Source organism: Giraffa tippelskirchi, chromosome 12 (genome assembly GCF_054371585.1).
Source record: "Giraffa tippelskirchi isolate mGirTip1 chromosome 12, T2T-mGirTip1v1.2.pri, whole genome shotgun sequence".
Taxonomy (NCBI): Eukaryota; Metazoa; Chordata; class Mammalia; order Artiodactyla; family Giraffidae; genus Giraffa; species Giraffa tippelskirchi.
Genome location: NC_137286.1, coordinates 619,038 through 627,011, shown reverse-complemented (window position 1 = coordinate 627,011; position 7,974 = coordinate 619,038).

The following is a 7,974-nucleotide window of genomic DNA, read 5'->3' as shown; positions in this document are numbered from 1 at the left end:
GTCACCAGTGAAGGGCAGGGAAGGGGCCCGGGGTGCGGCCTAGTCCTGGGAGGTGGGGCTGCGGGCGGCCAGGGGCCTGGTCCCAGGAGGGCGTGTCCAGGTGCCCCCACCCCGCCCTCACAGGAGGGGGCGCTCTGCCCCTCGGGCCCGCCTCCAGGCCAGGGCAGGTGCACCCCTCACAGCTCCTCCCCCAGACCTCTGCCCACAAGGGCGAGGGTCAGAGGAGAAGGCCCGGGCCGGCCTCTCCCGACTCGAGCCCTGCAGGCCAGGGAGACCCCCATCCCCGGGTGCTGGGGGGCTGCCCTGCCAGCGTCTAGGTGCTCCCGCAGGCCCACTGCATGTCTCCTGCGCCCACGAGTGAGGCCCTGAGGTCCTGGGCCCGCCCCGGTGCTCACAGGGAGACTCCAGCCCCGGCTGAGGCCTTGGGGAGCCAGGTGCTGCCTCTGAGACAGGCCCAGCCTGGCCTCCTCCGGGGGGCTCGGTGTCAGTGTGGGTCTGGGGACAGAGAGCCTGCGGCCTTGAGGACACATCGTCCCGCCCAGTGTTCCCCGTCCCAGGGCGCTGCCGCTGTCTCCCGGGCGGTCCAAGGACCGCAGCAGCACTGGGCCTCACGTCATCTCAGAAGCAGCGTCTGAGCTGCGGCAGGCGGGGTGGGGACTCCCCTCGCAAGGCTCCCCGTGTCGCTGGGGGCGTCCCTCAGAAGCTCCCGGCGTGGGCCCCCCAGGGGCCCCGGTCCAGAACTGGGTCCGTGACAGCTGTGTCCTGAGGCTGGCCTCAGCAGTGCGGTCCCTGCCTCATCAGGTCTGGGTGCTGGCGGAAGGCGAGACTCCTGGGTTCAAGCCGAGGGCCTTGTCTCCTTTCCCGGTGTGAGGGGCCCCCGTGGGTCCCTTCCTCCTCCAGGAGCGGAGGGTCAGACGCGCCTTATCTGCCATGGGGCCCAGGCAGGGTCGGCCACCACGCAGACTCAGCTCCTCCCTCAGGATGAAAACACTCCGACTCCTGGCTCGTCTTCTTGTTCCACAGCACGTTCACTCTTCTGTAGGAAAACAGCCTCACATATTAATAGTAAAAGCCCACCTTGGCAACACCTGCCCCTCACTGTATCAGAACCACACATGCAGCGATGCCTGGAGACCCCCGTGGCTGACGGGCCCGGGAGAGGCTCGCCCAGCACCCCAGGCCGGTATGGGGCCTCTGGCTGATGGCGGGGCCGGACCCTCCGGAGTCACTGGCCTCTCTAGACTGAAGCGAGGGCGGCTTAACTGATGGCAAAACCAGGTGACTGACGCGTCATCAGAGGAAGACCCAGGGAGAGACCCCCAGCCAGGCTGGGGCTGCCCGGGGCGGGGGGGTCAGCAGGGCACACGGGCGCCCCGAGGGCAGGGAGGAGGGGCGTGTCAGTCAGGGGTCTGCGGGGAGGAGGGCCTGTCAGTCAGGGGTCTGTGGAGAGAGAAGGAGCCTGTCAGTCAGGGGTCTGTGAAGAGAGAAGGAGCCTGTCAGTCAGGGGCCTGCGGGGAGGAGGGGCCTGTCAGTCAGGGGTCTGCGGGGAGGAGGGCCTGTCAGTCAGGGGTCTGTGGAGAGAGAAGGAGCCTGTCAGTCAGGGGTCTGTGAAGAGAGAACGAGCCTGTCAGTCAGGGGCCTGCGGGGAGGAGGGGCCTGTCAGTCAGGGGTCTGCGGGGAGGAGGGGCCTGTCAGTCAGGGGTCTGTGGAGAGAGAAGGGGCGTGTCAGTCAGGGGTCTGCGGGGAGGAGGAGCCTGTCAGTCAGGGGTCTGCGGGGAGGAGGGGCCTGTCAGTCAGGCGGTCTGTGGCGAGAGAAGGGGCCTGTCAGTCAGGGGTCTGTGGAGAGAGAAGGGGCCTGTCAGTCAGGGGTCTGTGGAGAGAGAAGGGGCCTGTCAGTCAGGGGTCTGTGGAGAGAGGAGCCTGTCAGTCAGGGGTCTGTGGAGAGAGAAGGGGCCTGTCAGTCAGGGGTCTGCGGGGAGGAGGGGCCTGTCAGTCAGGGGGTCTGTGGAGAGAGAAGGGGCCTGTCAGTCACGGGTCTGCGGGGAGGAGGGGCCTGTCAGTCAGGGGTCTGTGGAGAGAGAAGGGGCCTGTCAGTCAGGGGTCTGCGGGGAGGAGGGGCGTGTCAGTCAGGGGTCTGCGGGGAGGAGGGGCGTGTCAGTCAGGGGTCTGCGGGGAGGAGGAGCCTGTCAGTCAGGGGTCTGCGGGGAGGAGGAGCCTGTCAGTCAGGGGTCTGCGGGGAGGAGGGGCCTGTCAGTCAGGGGTCTGCGGGGAGGAGGGGCCTGTCAGTCAGGGGTCTGCGGGGAGGAGGGGCCTGTCAGTCAGGGGTCTGCGGGGAGGAGGGGCCTGTCAGTCAGGGGTCTGCGGGAAGGAGGGGCCTGTCAGTCAGGGGTCTGCGGGGAGGAGGGGCCTGTCAGTCAGGGGTCTGCGGGAAGGAGGGGCCTGTCAGTCAGGGGTCTGTGGAGAGAGAAGGGGCCTGTCAGTCAGGGGTCTGCGAGGAGGAGGGGCCTGTCAGTCAGGGGTCTGCGGGGAGGAGGGGCCTGTCAGTCAGGGGTCTGCGGGGAGGAGGGGCCTGTCAGTCAGGGGTCTGTGGAGAGAGAAGGGGCCTGTCAGTCAGGGGTCTGTGGAGAGAGGAGCCTGTCAGTCAGGGGTCTGCGGGGAGGAGGGGCCTGTCAGTCAGGCGGTCTGTGGAGAGAGAAGGGGCCTGTCAGTCAGGGGTCTGCGGGGAGGAGGGGCCTGTCAGTCAGGGGTCTGCGGGGAGGGGGGTCCTGTTAGGGATCTGCGGTGACAGAACCGGCGGGGGGACACGGAGCAGAAGAGACCCTCTGAGCCCCTCACGTGGCTCGAGGCTGAGTGGCCCCGTGACCTGTGGCCTGGGGGCCAGGACACCGGCGGCGTCGTTCAGTCTGAGTTCTGAGGTCCAGGAGTGCGGCCTCCGAGAAGGAGGCAGCTGACATAAGATCACGCGTCACACGCGTCACAGGTGGGCAGGGAGGAGGTGGGTAGGCCGCTGGGGAGCTGGAGGCCGGCGGACAGGTCGGGTCCACTGAGGAAGACGCCTGCTGTGTTTGCGAGAGGCCACCCGTCACGGTGACGCCGGGCTGGCCTGTGCATCTCCTCAGCCCCGTGGTCAACGTGGGCTCGGCTCCATCCTTCCCGGCGATGGGTCACGGAGGAAGGCGTGCTGACTTCACCTTGGGCTCGTCCGCGTCCCCCCAGAGAGACGTGGAGCCGGAGGGACAGCGGTTCGACGACGTGGACACTGGTGACGTCCCACGCGATGCTGGAGGGTTGTCCAGGCGGCTGGTCCGCCCGCCCACGTGGACACGGACACCTCCTCCCTGAGTCCTGCTGGAGAGGCGCGGGTCGGGGCTGAAGACCTCAAAGGAATGTGACCCCCCCCCCAGGTTCTTGGCCTTGTTCAGGGAGCAGGGCGAGCTTGTTCTTTGTAGGGGCGAGGGCAGGGCGTGGTCTGGGGCGGGGGTGGGGGGCGTGGGGGGCTCAGGTGATCTGCCCGCCCTTGATGGTGCGGTGTGCGGGGGCGTGGGCAGTGCCCTGGTTTCCCCCGGCTCTGGAAGGAGCAGCTGGGCTTTCTGCATCTTGTCGTCCACGACTCACCCCAGCTGCTCATGACTGCCGCTCTTTTCAGTCCCCTACAGTTCCTTTGTGTTCTGTTGCTGGAGGAGACGTCTGTCCGGGTGCAAGCCCTGCAGCACAGGGTCCCCGCCCCGCCTGTGTCGGGGCCGCTGGTAGCATCTCTTCCCGTGGTTCTCGGAAGCTGGCTGAAGACCGTGCCCGGCTTAACCCCGCTGTGATGACCTTGGACACCTGGGTCCACAGGGAGAGGGTGCCCGGGTGCCCGGGTGAAATTCTGCTATGGAGGAAGGAGGTCCACACTGGGGCCACTTGCGTCTCCCAGAGAGCAGCTCCTTTCAGCTTTCCAGGTTCTTCAGTTTTTACCCTGATGTTCTCACTGGTAGAGTGAGCCTCGCGGTGTCTCCACCCCTGAGGTGGGTTGGGGTGTGTCTCACCCACGTGGTGGGGCTGGAGAGCAAGCCACACTCACGTTTCCTGCGTTAATCACAAGGCTGACCATCTTCTCACATCTCCATGGAACATTCACGGTCTCCTGTGAATGGCTTGTGTTCCGTTTTTCTATTCAACCGTGTTTTCCTTACTGGCTTGGAAAGGCACCCTGTGTAAATTCTGGTCACAGTCTTCTTGTCTTAAATGGACACCAGGTGCAGAGAATCCGGGATCGTTACCCTTGCTTCATGATACGCTCCCTTCCTGGGTCCATGTTGGGTGTGCGTCACGCACACAGTCAGTCCTTTAATTTGTTATTTAAATCATAGCTGCTGCTGCTAAGTCGTAGAGGCACCTGCAAACCCACCACCCAAAACCAAAGCTGAAATCTCGACAGTGACTGCATTTCTCTGAGGCCCACCCACCCATCCCTGCCGTGTTCAGAGGCAGCTTCACCCTCAGTCCTAGGAGTCCCTTTCCTTTCTTTCCATTTTCTGCATATTTATTGAACCCTGGTTGGGAAGATCCCCTGGAGGAGGGCATGGCAACCCACTCTAGTATTCTTGCCTGGAGAATCCCCATGGACAAAGGAGCCTGGCGGGCTACAGTCCATGGGGTTGCAAAAGAGTCAGACATGACTGAAGTGACTTAGCACACACACACACATGTTGCATCCATATGTATTTATGAATTTGTATTTTGGCTTTGGTTGTTTTTAACATTATGGAAAGGGTGTGACGCTCTATAGGGCTTCCCATGTGGCACTGATAGTACAGAACTCGCCTGCCAATGCAAGAGATGTAAGAGACACGGGTTTGATCCCTGGGTTGGGAAGATCCCCTGGAGGAGGGCACGGCAACCCACTCCAGTATTGTTGTCTGGAGAATCCCACAAACAGAGGAGCCTGGAGATCTATGGTCAACAGGGTTGCAAAGAGTCAGACGCCACTGAAGTAAGTTAGCATGCGCAGCACATCACGCTATTTGTATATTCTTCTCTGACTGACATTTCACTCCATGTTTTACTGAGATCCATCCACACTGTTGCGTGTGTGTTAATTCATTTTCCTGCCAGTGAAGGCCCCTGTGTGAATACTCCACACTCTCCCATCCTGCCCCATCCATGGGTATTTCGATTTGCCAGATTTTTGCTGACACGAGCCATCCTGCTGTGACTGCTCCTGCATTGCTCATCCTGGGTTGACGTACTCAGGAGCAAAACTGTGGGGACGCAGGTTGGGGCTGTCAACCTTCCCCAGGTGAGACTACTCAGCTTTTCAGAGGCTGTGTTGAGTATCGCCCTCAGCCTCCCCCAAGCTTGGTGCTTCTGCATCCAGGGTGGCTGTTGACGGTTTAACATCCAGATCCTTGATTCTCCTTCTCTGATCTTCGCTTTTTCCCTGTGCGTTTGGAGAGTTGGTCTTGGACGGTCTTGAATCCCTGCCGTGTGTCCAAGCGTGGAGCCGTGCTTCTTGCCCTCGTCTCGCTAAGTCCTGGGAATCGAGTGGAGGCGTCAGGTGTGGGAAATCCATCGCCACCATTTCTGCCATCTGACTCCTCTGTTGGTTTTGGGTGTGAGTGGCTTGCTGGAGCCTCGCAGGTGATGGTGTTACTTTCGTGCCCTTGTCGCCTTTGCTGTGCACATTGTCACACTACGTTTAGGTTCCTGTAAGTTGGAAACAGGTTCAGTCTTCCCAGTTCCTTTGTTGCTCTGTCTCTTTTTGATTACTTATTTTCAAAGTTTGTGGCTGCGCTGGGTCTTCGTTGCTGTGTGGGCTTGCTCCAGTTGTGGTGAGTGGGGGCTCCTCTCTAGCTGGGGGATCCTGGCTTCTCATTGTGTGGCTTCTCCTGTTTGCAGAGCATGGGCTCCTGGGCACGCGGGCTTCAGTAGTAGTGGTGTCTAGGCTCGGTGGGTCCTCAGCCTGTGGGATCGTCCCAGACCAGGGATTGAACCCACGTCCCCTGCATTGGCACGTGAATTCTTAACCACCGGACCACCTGGGACGCCCTGTGAGTGTCTCATTTTGTCACTATTCATCCTTTGTGCCTCACGCTCCATTCTGCCCTCAGAGAGCTGTGCCACACGCTGTCGTTTGTGTTTTTGTGGTGTGTGTTCCCTCCATTCTCAAACCCTTTGCTGTGGGCTGTGTTCCCACCACCCCCACTCGCTGAAGCTCCACCCCAGCGGGTAGTATTTGCAGGTGGGGCTGTTGGGAGGTGATGAGGGTCAGATGAGGTCATGCTGGCAACTTAATCCAGACGCCCAGCCTCTAGGCTCTGAGACCTGCGTGCCTGCTGTTTAAGCCCCATCTGTGCTGCTTTGTTGCCGTGGCCCTGGGCTGAGGGAGCCGCCCCTCACGGTTCTGTCTCCAAGGTGGACTCTGTTGTTTACATGTTACCTGGAAATCTCTGCTTGGAAAGACCAGCTTAATCCACGTTCACTTGTTGTGAAGTCTGTTATGTTTGAACCTCTTTGCCTTGTCTCATGTTATGTGTTTGTCATCTTTTCTTTTAAACCCTCCCCTCTCCACCCCCAGTCTGTTAGATCAGTCACATTTCTGATGTGACTGATTTTTTAATGGAAGCAGCCTCTTATTTATTTATTTTTGGTTGTGCTGGGTCTTCATTGCTGCGAGAGCTTTTCTCTTGTTGCATGTGCGGGCTTCTCTCTGCAGTGGCTTCTCTTGCTGTGGGGCTCGGGCTCAGTAGTTTGCACAGGCTTCGTTGCCCCACGGCATGTGGGATCTCCCCATATCAGGGATCAAACCCGTGTCCCCTGCATCGGCAGGCAGATTCTTTACCAGGGAGCCACCAGGAGGTCCTCCATCAACTTTTTAAAAACTAATTTTATTTATTTATTTTTGTCTGTGCCGGGTCTTTGTTGCTGCAAGGGCTTCTCTCGAGTTGCAGAGAGCAGGGGCTGCTCCAGTTGTGCTGCTCCGGCTTCTCCTTGCAGTGACTTCTCTTGTTGCAGAGCACAGGCTCAGTAGTTGTGATGCATGGGCTTATTTGCTCCCTGGCACGTGGGATCCTCCCGGACCAGGGATCAAACCTGTGTCTCCTGCATTGGCATGTGGATCCTTGTCTGCTGTACCACCCGGGAATTCTGAGTTAGTAATAAACTTTACCCTCCAGGTCCACCTGGCTTCCTAGACGGCAACAGAATAAAGTTCCATGGCTCCTCTGAGGGCTGCCGGCCATCCTGGGGCCCCATCTCCTTCCTCACACCTCCTCCTGCCGGAAGGTGTGCGTGGTGGTGGGTCTGAGAACCTGGTCCCACCCGCCCGCCCTGCAGAGTCTCTGACATGGTTCATGGAGGGTGGTGTGGACTCCACTCGTGTGAGCCATGCCACTGCATTTCCTTGCGGTTACACAGCTGTATTTTGTCCTAATGGACCCAGAAGGGGTTTGGGGCGTCAGTTCTCTTAGCCCTCGCATGTCTGGGCATGTCTCTTCTTTCTCTAAGTGATGCTTGCTGGCAGTTAAGTCTGCCGGACCCACGACCCTGGCCTTTCTGTGCTAACAGGCTGGAGATGGGTGTCTCCAAGCCCCTCCCTGCTTAGTTGGTGCCAGTTCTGGCCAAGAGGATGAAGGTTGACGTCGCTTCCCTGGTTCAGAAGTGACTCAGGAAGTCTGGCGGTTTCCTGACCTCACGTGTCTGCCCCCTGGTCCTCTGCTCTGGACACCCCCAGCCTGCCGCCCCAGGTCCCTCGTCTGTATGGTGCCGCCGTGCAAGGTGGGAGCATGCTGCTTCCCCTGCTGCTGGCTCAGATCTCAGCTTTTGACTCCATCACAGTCGCTTTCTGTAGATTCCAAAATTTCTTCTGCTTCCATCCCCTGTGCCACCCCCGGGCCCCAGCAGCTTAGCTTGTGAGTCGCGCACCTTTGACCCTGGCTTCAGATCTCAGCTCTGGAGCTCCCAGCAGAGCAACCTGGGCGCATGGCCTCCTCC